At 40.8% G+C, this 14412-nt stretch overlaps 1 protein-coding gene across 2 annotated transcripts in view; it reads left to right on the forward strand.

Moving 5' to 3' along the window:
- Nucleotides 1-14412, forward strand: part of EBF2 (EBF transcription factor 2) — a 145895-nt gene that overhangs the window by 19405 nt on the left and 112078 nt on the right. The gene's annotated exons all lie outside the window — the stretch shown is intronic.

Genomic DNA, 14412 nt, shown 5'->3' on the forward strand with positions numbered 1-14412 from the left:
CCAGCCATTTGACAAGTGGTTCTGTTAGTGCGTAATTTATTTGTTTCTCCTCCCCCCCCAGCCGCCTGCCCTTTTAGGCCAAAAGAAAATTTCCTTACTAGTTTGTTGTCCAAAGCATCTTGAAATCTTTGATGCGTACAATCACTTAAAGCTTGTATATGCAGTAAACTGGAGACTAGCTTGTGTCACTTCATCCTTTTTTTTTTTTAATGTCGACAGACAACAGATTTTCCAGCAAGCTGGTGAGTCAAAAGAAGCATAAAGATCTCTTTGAGTGTGCTAAAAAAATGAAGAATGGACTTGTGGTGAAGGATCTAGTTGGAGTTGTGGAAGTCGTGGGGTCTGTTCCTCTCTCTCCATTGCAGAATCTCTGTATTTTTCTAGCCATTCACATAGACTCTGCTTAACAGTAAAACCAAGGATAATTGTGTACTTTTCTAGCTTTCACTGATAAAGATACATCTGCTGAAAACTGATGTGTGGAAATATTATAGTGATGTGGAAAACTATTGAGTGGAGATTGTTTTGACGTAATTTAAAAAGTTATTCTCTCCCCAGACTGATAGTTGCTGCTGCCTGGGCTGAAGGTGTTACTGCTTCTGAAACTAAGCCAAAAATAAATGAAATTAATTTAAATCACTGCTGATTTCAAGCACAGATTTATTAGGACGCTAACAGAGCTGGAAACGCATTTCCACTCACTTTTTGTACATGTGTGCCCCTCGCCACGTGCTGTCCTCGTGCAACTGTGCAGCCATTTCGTCGTGAGCACCTCACTTGAGCCCTCCGAATAGAGCACCTGCCGTTTTGGGTATGTTAGAGGGAAAAATGTAATGGGTGGGTAGTGTTAACCCATATTGATTGTTTTAGTTCTACTGAGTCTGTAAGTGGAATAGTTAGCACAGGTTCTGATTTCAGAACTGCAAGGTGAGGGTGGTTAAGTCTGAGCAAAGACACATTATATACGTTAAAGAAATAAAATCTGACTATTGCTACTACTGCCTGGAAGCCTTAAGAAAATAAGTCCAATGAAGACAAGACCCAAAGGATGTTAGCAATTCTGCATAAATCAGATAAGCTTCCATGGTGCTCTAGTCCAGTTTGGACAGCAAGCGTGGATGAATTCCAATCTTGTTAGATTAGTTGTGCTTTAGCTGAGATAAAAAACATTGATGGTGCTGGCTGGCTGAATCCTGACTGAGCAATGCAAAGTTTTGAGCAAAGTTCAAACATGGTGTGGAAAAATCCTTGTCCCCTTTTAAATCGAAGCTTTGTCCCTGCAATAACGAGAATTTGATCCAGTTTGTGTTGTGTTCTCATAAACAGCAAGTGAGGAGGTTAAATGGCTGCACAGCCAGCTGATAATAAGGGGTCTCAGAAGGACAGATGAGATAGCAGTGTAAGGAGACGTTAGAATCAATGAGTTTGGTAGTGGTGGAGAGGGGAAAGGGGAATAGAATAAAAGTTCCCATGAACTAAAGCACCTCTGGGACTGGAAGCTGAGGGTAAACAGCACAAGAGAAATTCTGGTCAAGTAGAGCAGTAATGTGTGACATGCGATCTCTACAAGTCAACTTTTTGAAAATGGGTCTGTGTTTGCCTGGATCCATCTGCACTCATCATTGGAAATGCCAGTATTTCAGAGTATTTGCATCCTAATGAAAGCATCCTCTGTGTATTTATGACCTAAAATACTCTTCCTTATTACTTTTCCACTCCTCTCAGCCTCTGTCTAGACCTGGTTTTATGGACTTGTCACTTCATCTGCCCTAACTGTTTTTGTTACTGCCTCTTGCTTTCCTTTTGAACCTTTTTTTTCTGTCTGTCCCTTCCTTGTGTGTTTCCTTCACCATCTGTTTCTGGTGGGATCTCATATATTTCCTACCCTGTAAACATCCCAGGATTTCAGCCTCTCTGAAGCAAGTGCTTCACATCTGAAGAAGACCTCCCAATTAGTGTGTAGTGTTTCCCGCTTTCAGATAGCATATGAAATAATTTCTGTCCTGCTCAGAACATCACCCAAAGTCTCATTGTAAAATGAGGACAAGGGTGAGATTAAAAGTATGTAACGTAAATCTGAAACTTGCTTAAGTCAGCTGGAGATGGGCTCATAATTTTAAAAATACTGAGGGCTTACATGACTTGCCCAAGATCACGTAGGAGGTCTGTGACACAGTGAGGACTGGAATCCAAGTCTGGTGTGTTCCAGGCTGGATCATGTAAGCATGTCCTGGAACAGCATTTCCTCTCTGCAAGTGGAATTCATATTCCCATCTTTCTCTCTGATTTGGATCTCTAATGTGCTGCTGTCATCCAACCCATCAATCTTTCTTTTCCCCCCCCCTTTTTTTGTTTTTTCTTTCCTCTCCGTCTTCTCTTCTCTGCTAATTTCCTTCACAAATAAATGCTTATTTCTCCATGGGCATTCCATTTATAACTCCATGTTTGGTGGCTTTTCCTTCAAGTGGAGTCCATTGAGGTTGTAAATTGTATTGGATCAGTGAGCCTATAATGAGGCTTCTAAGTCCAAACAGTGCAAGTCTGCTGGGATTTTATTGTTCATAAAGCTTCTTCCCTGGGGAGTGATAGAGCCATTAGGTGTGTGCTGTGTTTAATATTTGGTCATGACAGGAAGCAATAATTTTCTATCTTTTACTGTGGCTCCTGAGTTGTTTTTAAGCAGTCGGCTTATTTGAGTCTCAGTGACTATGAAGGCATTAGGCAAAAGGAGTTGCTCTTTCCTACATGGGTTTGTATCCTCCCTACAAAGGCTATTTCAAGAAAATAAATAAAAAGAAGTGGCAACTGATTGCCTTATGGTGGCTTTCAATCACTTGCCCCTCTCATGAACTCCCAAGCGCTGTCACACCTGACAGGAGATGGCATAAAGCTGATTTCACCAGATGATGGCATTTCTCATGCTGAAGGGATTTTTTATTTATTCCAGCAGAGAACAACCACCAGGGCTCCTATTTGTATGGTGTGTTACGGATTTGGGGATTTATCTCGTGCAAACCCACATCAAAACTTCCTTTAATTTCAGTGGAAGCAGGAGCAAGGTTGTATTCAAGTGTTCTAGAAGTGGTTATTTATATTTTAGCAGAAAAAAATGTAAAAGCAACTAACAGTTTTGTGCGCCTCCAAATTTTTTCTGAGGTCCAACTGTGAGCCGTTTTCAAAAGGTTCCATTTCCAGATGGCACTGCATCTAGTAAAAACATTTAATGGAGATAATTAAAAAAAAGAAAATAATTTTTTTAATCTGCACTTAAAATGTATTTTCACCGGGGGGGGGGTGTGTGTGTGTGGAACAAACCACAAAAAAGGAGGACTTGAAAACCAGTCTGCTTTTCCAGAAAAAACTTGCAATTTGGGAAGGAAAACTTTATGTTTTTCCACCAGATTTTTTGCAGCCCTTATCCTTGCGCTTTGAAGATCAAGCTATATTATTTTTTTAAATTGGGATTTATTCAATAATTCTCCAAGTACCCATGCACTTTTATTCCTTGAGTGTTTAAAACTGAGCTTTGTCTCACATTTAACAAGTCTACTGGTCTTGAACCAAGCGTTGCTCAACAGTCTTGTGTTTTCCCTTAGTAGCTTTCAGGAGATGTTTGGGGTAGAAGCACCATCTAGGACTGTCAGTCCAGTGTCAGCCTGACAGACAGCCTGTTTTTCTTATTTGTTCCCGCAGGTAGCTTTCCGTGGGCTGTAGGAAATGGCAGTGCCGTAGTTTCACAGCTTCTCCTTCCACTGTTGCACTGCACCCAAGGTACCAAAATAGGGCAGCCTGCAGCTGGGAGGGAGGAGTAAAGCTGTGACAATACAAATGTACCCATCAGCTTAGGCTCTGATACAGCTATGTATGAAAGTCATTCCACTGTCCAGCAGCAGTTGTTCTCAGGGGAATTAATGCAGTTTGGGAAGAGTTTTATATAGGGCATAACATCTTACCAATCAGTAAGCAGAACTCCAAGGTAAGGTTTTTTTTGTAGGATGAGTATTTCTCCAAGGGGAAGAGAAAGAGAATAGGATGAGAAACTTTAACTGGCCTTAGAAAATCTGTGGTCCAGTGTCCTCTTTTTGGCCTGTGTCTTTTAAGCTTCTTGTCGCTCTGTTTATTCAAGATCCTTTAACAAACTCGAGGAATTGTCCTTATCCATTCCTATCCGAGCTTTCACACTGAAGCAAGATGAAATGAAAAGTCTGAGTTAGAGGAAGCCCATAATGATCAGTGAAATCAGTTCATACAACTTCTCCTTTTCAGCTCTTCCCCTAAGCCTGCATCAATAAAAATGAGGTCGTGTAGAGGAAAGAGTAAATTTGGGGCAACAGGCTATATAAAATCAGACTCTGAAGGGCTCAGAGTTCACAGATCAGACTGGGGAGCTGACCTTCTGTGGTCCTACCTGAGAGGCATGCACCTGTTATAAACCCGGCACTTCATATTAACAAAGAATGCTCTAGTGGAAGGGATGGAAATTAGGATGTTTGAAGTCCATTTCCAGCACTCCCCTTCCTGCAGAGGAACTTGGACAAATCACTTCTCCATTGAAGTGCCTCATTAAATTGTGAGACCTGGGGACTGTTTGGTGAGCAAGGTGCGATAAGGGAGGAGGAGAGTTTCACCTTGGCTAGGAGCACTAGGTGATTCTGTAGTATGACTCATGATGGCAATTTAAATGACATTGATGGTGTCTGTCAACAACAGAAGATGTCTTGAGTATGCTGACAGCTAGTTGAGGCGGAGCAGAGTCAGTCCACGCAGGCTGACCTCTTTCCAAAAAGAACATTCTTGCTCACATGTTTAGACACCAGGATGTCAGTTCAATACACACAGTTAAGTACCAATTATTTTATTTTTTAAAAAGTAGCCCAGTGATTAGCTGGAAGAGTCTGGGTTATAGAAGCGTTGCAGCTCAAAGCGTCATAACTTCATACCCACATGGCCTGGGGCGATTAGTGAGCAAAGTGACTCCAGCTCTGCAGCCTCTGGAATGTTGAGCCCTTTTCCCTCTGCTCAGTTTTTGGCATGAAGGCAGAAAATTCTGCTCCGTGGATTTTTCATCCCTTTAAAGAAAAAAAGAGTAGAGTAACTGTTCTCATTGGAAATGTGAGTCCCAAGCAAACTAAAATGCTATTGTCAATTATCACAAATCCTTTCAGGATTCAGGCTCTGTACCCTGATAGAAAGTTGCTCCTCTGACAGTCTTTCCCTTGTATTCCCGGTGCTTCCCTCAAAGAGCTAGTCAGCTTTCTCCACAGGATGTGCCATCGGTTTTGTGTGCTTCTTATGCTTTCCGTTGTTGCTGCTGACTGCACCACCAAGCTATTTTTTTTAGCCTGATTATTGTAGGTGTTCACTTGCTCTAGTTAGGTCTGTTCCTTTGCTCCAGGGGAAAAGTTTTCCACTACCATATTTCCCCGCTGGGTCCTTGTCTTGATCTTCACAGCTCTGTGCAAGAGGCTTATATCAGAAAGGAAAGAAATAATTGCCTTGCTCTTATGGCTCTGGACCCAAGAGCTATGTTGCAAAAGCCCGACTGCACAAGGTACGTTTGCACTAGCCAGATACACACACGTTCTTTTTCAAAACACCAAACCTTAGAGGAAGATCATTGAGTGTTTGAAAAGAGGTGGCATAGGGAGGGTAATTACAGAGGCGTTTAAAGCAGTTGAAAGCCAATACACAGTGAACAGATGAAATTAGCTGATGGCATAAAGAAATTAGACTTGAAGCTGAGAGTGTTGATGCCAATACAAATTGGATTTAATTATTTTTGAAGAGATGCGGTTAGGTTTTCTTATGCAACATTGATAAAAAGCTATTTCAGTAAATGGGTCCCGATTCAGCAAAGCAATTAGCACTTGATATTATTTAGCATCAACATCAAGAAGCATGTACGTAAATATTGTGTTGAAACTTAAGTCCTGAAAAGAAAAATAAAACTGCTAAGATTGCCATCAGAGCTTCTGGTTTGTTTATATTTGCAAAATTTCTGTAAGAAACTAGAGTTTTGAAATTTCCTGTTTTGAAAAGATGAAACTTCATGTTCACAAGAATGTAAAACAGAAAGTGCTGTTTTGGATGATCAATAAAGCTGAAGAAATCTGCCTTCTTCATACATGCTGTTTATCTTACCGATCTATCTTAGGTTTTTATTCTGGACAGCTTTAAATGATCCTTGACTTCATAGCTACTAGAAATTTCACTGCGTCTTCCAACTAGATTGTGCTAGATACTAATTTGGAGTATGAGTGAATACTTGCATAGTGATGTTTTTCCAAATCTCTAGTCTCATTAGGAATGTGGGTGCTCAGTACCTTGAAGAAAAATAATGATGACTTTTAAGGTTGAATCCATGCCAGCATAAATCATTCTACTTGATGTTGACAAAATATCTGGTCAGTCAAAATTCCTCTGCTAAAGAGGGGAGAAAAAGTATACAGTGTTGTGTCACTGTCACTTGTTGACATAGAACCTCAAAAAAAAAAAAATATCCTCTGGGATGTTTTGGTTAAAGGTGGAGGGTTTTTTTCCCCCCTCCTTTATCTGAAGCATTTCCCAGCATCCTGCAGGGACATCTGGTTCTCTCATTTTCTAGCTTTACTTCAGTGCCTTCAAAAGGTATCACTGTCAGTTGCTTTCTATTTAGCCAAACACCACAACAGGACCGAAGCCCTCCATGATAACTTGCCTAAAATATAGTTGCCCTTCAGAAGCAGTGACCTTAACCATTTCTGTGATGGGTAATGTGAATGTGTTCCCCTTCATTTTCTTCTGTAGTTTTTTTTACAGGCAAAATTTATCCTTGTGTTACATATGAAGATATGTCACGTTCTGTCTTTTTCTGCACTCGTACATTGGATGGCTGTTTTGCTCCACTTGGAAGCACTGCTTTAGCAAGAGAATAGCAGACAACATATAAATGCTCTCTATTTGCACAGATCAAAGCTGGTTTTAGAGCAGCGTGGATTCTGATTCCTTGGCTAGTGTGAATTGTCATGCAGCTATGATAGTTTACAGCAGCTAAGGCTTGCCTGTAACACTTGGGGGTATATATTGCGCATAGTTTGGGAGCATCCTCTTGATGGCTTACTTGCAATATGGGGAAATAGTACTTCACGTCAAGAGGACTAGGCTTTAAGGTTTGGTGAGGAATTCTTTACCGGACTAGGAGTCTTCAATGGTAAATCAGGACCTGATAATGCTGGGGAAGAGGCACGAAGCAGCTAGAATGAGCAGGTGAAAGTGGGGATGGGGGCAACGTACATGCTGACATGTTGGGGAGGAATTATGTCATAATATAATTAAGAATTCTTTTGTATATGTCAAAAAGGATTTAAATTAGAGTTACTTCTTTAATCTTAATTCTAGCATTTTCTAGTTTCTGAATTAGTTTTTGTGAGCTCAGCAATATTTCTGTACTTCAGATTTTTGGTATGTGAAGGACTTCCCATTAACATTACTTAAGCTGCAGGTGTGCGTGAAGTTTTAGCTTCCTGCAAGCTTTACTATGAGTGTTTAAAATAATAATAAAAAATCCCTTGTATCTTTCATGCACATTATTTTTCTATATATAAGAAATCTGGACCTGTTTCATGAGCTGTTTTGGGACAGTGTCACCATTGGCAAAGAGCAGTAAAGATGTTAACATACAAGTTCTACATAGCTGTATAAACCAGCCTGCAGCACAGCCCTGATCATACCCGTGTACAATTCCTGCAGGATTTTAACAGACTACTGAGATTTTGCTCAGCTTAACCCTACACAAATTGAGGCCCTCTGTTGCCTTTTCCTCCCCCTGCCCCCAGACACATTTCAAGTACACCCTGCGTATCTGTAGCGGTCCTGAACAGCAAAGTTAAAGCTGAAGTCATTGGAGAGACAACTTGATTTAAGGTGCGGCCCTTCCCCTCTAAAACATAGATCTGAACTTGAAAAATTAACTGAGTCTGTCTCTCCCTGCAGCTGCTTCTAGCCCACACTGCGAGCACTAAATATGTCTGCAGAATGGAACATGATTGGCAGCTCCCTCCTCTAGCAGTGGAGGCCCCAAGAAGGATGGTGTGCAGATAATGAATTGGTGTCTTTATCCCAGGAGACTCAGCATTGCAACGCGGTACCCACTCTATTCTCCTGTCACCCACGGTGTATCATATCCCCTAGATACAAAGGGAACTTCAGGTCTTAGTGTCATAAATCTAAGTTTTCGCTCTTAAGCATGCTTCTCCCCTTGCCCGCAAAGATCTGTAGAAAATGTTTCATCTTCCTCTGAAATGGTATCTGTTCCTTTCTGACTGCACTGTGTTAGCAGCACGTCCTTTATCTGTGTGCAGACCCACCTTAGAGCACGCACTGTAAGCATTGTCCCTTTCTTTCATTTCTTAGAGCAGAAACGTGCCTTTCTTATGACTTGGCACCATTGCAGATATCTTTATTGAATTTTCTAGTGCTTGGGTGGGAAAAAGGGAGCTGGTGCTCTCACGCTCAGTGTCTCTTTTTGTCACTGACTTAGGCTGTCATCTTGTGCAAGTTAGTTTTCCTCTTGAGGAATTGTCAAAAGCACAGGTAGTCATATTCTCGCCACTGCCTTAACACCATCCATTACCTGGTGCCAGAATGATACTGGAAACAATGTCTTATTGTCTGTAGGAACTGTGTGCTTAGTTCTGTCTTGTGCAAAAAGGGTCTGATGTGCAGAAAAAACTTACTTAATGGAGAATTAGTCTAGAGACAACTGCAGTGCAGTGTGTTGCATGAACATTTGGGATTGCAATACTTAAAAGGAGAGAGTGTAGTTTGTTCGTGTGTGCAAAAAACTAAGATTCAGCTCTTATGTTGCGAATCCTTTGCAGTTTATTGGCAGTATTAAGGGCCTTGGGCTCTTGCTTATGTTAATTTTAAGATCTCTTTTAGGCTCCTGATATTTTAAGCCTGTCTAGGACAACTGGCCTGTTTTCTTGTGTTTCGGTTGTTCCTTCTCTGTCATTTCTGTTTAGATTGGAAGTTCTGCAATGCAGGCGGTTTTGTGCTATGACTTTGTACAGTGCCTAATGGATTGGAGTCCTGCTCTGCAGTGAGTCTCTAGCTGCCCCTAAAATAATGTGATCATTTCAGCTAGCATCTAATAGTGATTGCTACCATCCATTGAGATGTGCTTGTTTATTAAGTGAACTCAATGGAAAAGGTCTCCTTTCTCCCCATGCCACAATTTGAACCAGTATGTTGCAGAATTCTTCATAACTTTTCTCCTAATTGGCAAAATACTTTGGTAGGTTCTGTTACTTGTTGAAACTGTCTTTTAAAATAAAAAAAGGTTTTCTTTATAAAACCTTGTTCTGCCCCCAAGCATGGTCTTGCAAAATTCTCATTTTTTCACCAAGAAAAAGTAGTCTCAGATTCCAAATTAGGGATTAACTGAAACTGCATTAAATCCTTCATGAAAATTATTCTGCTAGTTGTGTCCCAAATAATAATTGCTAATGATAGGGTCTCTTATTTCTAGACTGCTGGTTCTAATTGATGTTATTTGATCTAATCTGTTTGCTGGTCATTATATGGCAACTGGAACATGAGATGGCTTTGTGAGGGCCTATGTGAAAAATAATTTACTACCGTAGTAGCGTCACTGAAGAACTTCTGGCTGTTGATGAAAATCCCGTTAAGTTCTGTGCAAATACAAAAGATGACTTTTAGTCCATTTTTGTTTGGACCGACATTCATATCCCAAAATATTTGCTGGAAATGGCAGTAACCTTGTTTCTGTGCTTGCAAGGTCAGAAGAGGTGATACGCCTGTATGGTCTCCTGCAGGCAGAGTCTCCCCAAGCTTTAGTGGGGGATTACTAGTGTGTATTACTGCAATGATCTGTATGGAAAACTTTCTTCTAGCACGTTACCCACCTAGGAGTCCCCCAATAAATAAAGCTCCTCCCTTATCCCATTGAAAATTTCCTATGTTGTATAGTCTCACCTCTCTCCTAAGCCATGTTTTCTCCTGGAGTTCACTATTGTTTTGTCAGCCCACCCATCACAAAGCAGAGGTCGCGTCAACATGACCTTTTGCTGGTACAAGGAGGCTGCTAAATAATTCACGTGGCCAACTTGATTTCGGGGTCCACATTTGTTTTTTCCACTCTCCTAATCAAGATGCTCATTTAATTCTATTCCAGCACCTGTTCAGCAATTAACACCCTACAATTTGCATCTTACCCTGACATTTGCTATCTTTCCAATTAGTTTTTATATCAGTATAATTAGGTAGGGTTATTACAGTGCATCAAGCAGGGTCGAGGATATTCCCAAGCCTTTAAGCTCTTTCCCAGATTTGTTTAGGGAAGCCACTAAGGGTAAACGGTTGATTAGGATCACTGTTTTTCTTCTTCATTCAGATCAGGCGAAAACTGTTTCCCCATGTGGCTCATGAAAGATCAGGGAAATATGTCAGTCTGTAAGAACTAATATTATGTAGTTCATGACTTTTGGGGTGAATTTACAGGGGATTATAAGTAAGGGTCAGGCTACGTAGCCACTTGCAGTAGCATTCGTGAGGGGACATCATGCTCTTGCTTTATATTAAGCTAAGCAAATTGCAACAATGATTTGAATTTTTAAAATCAATTTTTGGAGTTAACATGTGGGTGGGGCACAAATCAAAACTAGAGGGCAACCTGACCATATTGAACACTTAGCTTAATTGGTAAAGACTATGGGAGTGAAATGACTATTCTTAACACCTTTTAATTTAAATTGCACAGAAGGAAGGTCTTGCTGTTCAGCTGTGATTGGTTTGGATTCTAGGCTTTTTGAGTCAAAAATTGTATTGCAGCCAATGTGTATAGAGTGTCTAGCACAGTGGACCTTCCTAATCCTCTTGTACTGCCAATACTAAAAGAGACAGCTCCTTGCTGTTACTGTTGATTTTTATTTTTATTTAATACTTTTTCCGCCATCAATAGACAGTGCTGACACAAGGGAGACTTACGCGTGTGTAGGGGAAGTGGGACACTAGGAGGTGATATCTATAGTACGGATCAGAGGGGAGAAGTATTTTTCTGATCTTGCACCACCCAGCTCTGCATGGTACTTCTTTCTTATATTTGGTTTGAAATTATCTCCCTCCAGCCTCCCAGTTCCCTTGCATCTCACTCAATTCTGTAGGTGCATACAAAGACTGTATTATCAAGAGGCGATATTGCCCTTGGCAAGATTGCAGAGAAGAAAAGTATGCGATTGTAGGAAGATCGCATCTTGCTGGGTAAAGTGAAGAGGTGGATAAAAAAAACCAAACAAAAAAAGCCTCACCACACTTCACGTCTGGTGTATTGCTCCTGAATCTGGTTGTTTTTCTGAGCCTTTCTGCAATATATCTTAATGATGCTCTCTAGGCTGTGGCGGGGAGGGATACTGGGAGCCCAAAGGAGGAATCAGCCCACTCAAATTCCCCAGCTTGGAAAAGCTGGAGAGAAGCACAGGTCTGATGTGCTGTGTTGCTGCAGCCGGAGCTACAAGGCAGTTCTAATGTTTTCAAGTATACAATAGATTTACCCTTGCTTAATTTAATATTATATATTGTAATGAGCTTCATCTCGCCCCACTGTGTCTTTTTTTTTTTTTTAATAATCTCCAGTTCCTTTATATGCGTAGCTGAACAGACTTAGAAAAATATAGGATGGAAATGTCTTGGGAAATTGGGGCAACAAGGGAAGAAATGGAATGGGAAAGGAGGCTGGGGATGGAAAAGAAACATGAGGAGATGAGGTTGATTAATGGGAATGATCAGATCCAGAATAAGAAAACAAGGCAAGCAAGAATTTTGAACACTAAATCTAATTTTTGTGGGTGAGATCTCAGTCTTAGCCATTTTCTCCAACTAATTTTTAAAGTTATATTCCTTGCTGTTTTTCGTGATATCAGATCCTTAGGAATCAGTTTCCATGACCTATTGGTAAAAAATTAAATTCCTAATCCTCTAAGAGGGTTTCCACAGGGCTGCTAAACCTCCCAAAAATTCTGTACCAGTGCTTTTGATTTCTTTTTTTTTTTTTTAATTCCCACCACTCCTCCAGGAAGAATTAAGATTGTCTGCTTTCCTTGGATGTTAAGCACATGTGTGTGTGCAAAATACACGATTAAATCAAACCCCCATACTAGAAAATTTTAAATCTGGTTATATTTGATTTGGTCTGAAAAATCAAAACTTTTGCCTTTGTTTTTACTGTGGTGTTGCTTCTTGGTGTTTCTAAACAAGAAAGTGGGAAAATGAAGCTGAAGAAGTCAATGAATAATTGCATTAAGGAATTCCCGTTTGAAATTCTTTCTTAAACTATAGATAAGGAGAGGCCTCTGAAGTACAGGTGGAACTAGTAAATATACCAGTCAATTAAAGGCTCTGGGATTGAAGTATTCTGACTCTGGGGAAAGGACTGGGTAGAGATCCAAACTGGGCAGGACTCAAAAAGCCGTGGTGCTTGCTTCTTTTATTATTTTCCCATTTTGGTGACATGAAACAACAGGAAGGGGGAAAGCTGAACCTCTGGCTTGTGAACCTTTCCCCTTTTCTGAAGCCTGTGTTGGGCTTCAGTTACATTTCCAGGTTTGTCTGTGTTAGGATTTTCTGGGAGCGGAGGAAGAGGGGAAACGCGGAGAGGTTGTTTTATGGAGTGGGAGGAAAGGGTTAGATTTAACGAAGGCAAAGCAGAACACCGAGATACTGTAATTCACTCCCTCTACCGGTGCAATGGAACCAGCCTTTGCTAATTGCCTGAGTTCATTGCTCTTCTCAGTCTACATGTGAGAGCAGAATCTGATCTAAAAATCAAGGTAGCGAAGTAATCCCATTTCTTGCTCTGAACATTGTATCAAGGCTGTACTAGTAGAATTTACCTCCTGAAAGTACTAGAGCTACAAAGAGGAGAGTAGAAAAGGATGGAGTTTTGTGAGGGTCGAAACTCAACTTGGGGAGAACGGGATCAGCAGAAGCCGCCCTGGCGAAGTGCTCTGCCCAGCAGCCCTCGCTGCCTGCTGCTGGGCGCCGGCAAAGCAAACGCTGCTCTGTGGCGGCAGGAACTATGGTCTGTCTCCTGTTCAGGCTTTTGTCTTGGCCAGTAACTTGGGTCTTCAACTGAGCCTCTCCATAAATCAAGGACTATACCTAAATTGCTGTAAATGTGCTTAGAGAAATGGGGAAGGATTAAAAAGGGGGAAGAGTCAATATTGAGGAGATTTCCTATCTGATTTTTCAAACTCCTAGGCTTCAGCTGGATGCTTACCTAAGCTAAACCCCGAGCAGCATGAAGCTTTACCCCTGATGTTCACCTCTGTATCTCGTGTTAAAATCTGGAGTCTCATGTACTTGGTAGGTGGGTGGAGGAGAGAATAAACAAATAGTTCAGTTTCAAATGGTAACCATATCCTGTATTGTGTAGGAAAATGTCATTATCTGATCACCTTGTCTGCACTGAAATATCACACTTCATCTTTTCCCCTTAATAGATTTCACCTTGGAATGCAAATACACTTTGTCACTGTTGAGCAATCTGGTTAATACAGTGCCTGGTTACTCTGGGCCAGGAACAGAGTTTCTTAACATGCATCAGAAATCACTTAAAGTGCTAAAAGGCTACAGCTTCTAATTGAATGGCAAGGAGACCATCTGAAGTCATAGTGTTCATGAGTTCATGGTGATATCAGGAAAGGTTTTGATTTGTATGTGTGTGACAGCATTGTCGAGGGCTGAATCTTACTGTTGCTGGTTGCAGACTGTTTCTTAACCAGCATATGAAAACTTTCTCTGAAGCTGGCCTGCTTATGGACCAAGGTCTTGAATGTTAAAAATTTAAGCTTAGCTTCCCTGTCATTATTTAGACTGAGATCTTCTGTGTTGCCTAAGAGTTTATAATGGAAATTATAATCCAAATCTAATAGCTGGCTTGGAAAAAATTGCCTAAAGACAGCAGCTGACATTACAGAAATTGCTGTCTCTTAAGAACTTTTGAAAATTAAACCATTTCTAGCCTGTTGCTTTTGAATTTAAGAATTCTGCTCTACATCATCATCTTATCTAATGGCACATAACACTAGTGACCTCTTTTCAGGAGAGAGAATGAAGTCAGTTTGAAGAATCTTTTGTCAGTGTCCAAAGAGAAAGTTTAACCTATAGTGTTCAGAATGTGTTTACGGTGTATTTCTCTTGTAATCCTTAGTTTTTGGGCTGCTTTGTAGTGGAGTAACTTCTGAAAGTTAGGTCTTTTCCATCTGGATTAGGTCATCCAGTGCTCTCCCCGGTGTGGCCCTGCTATGGGATCTCTTGCTGTATTTTATTAATATATTCCCCTGCTGTAACTTGGTGCATTGCTTCCCTGAAGGCAGGTGTCCAACATTAATGGGAGTTACATTCACTAGCAGAGGG

This window comes from Larus michahellis, chromosome 20 (genome assembly GCF_964199755.1).
Source record: "Larus michahellis chromosome 20, bLarMic1.1, whole genome shotgun sequence".
NCBI classification, from domain to species: domain Eukaryota; kingdom Metazoa; phylum Chordata; class Aves; order Charadriiformes; family Laridae; genus Larus; species Larus michahellis.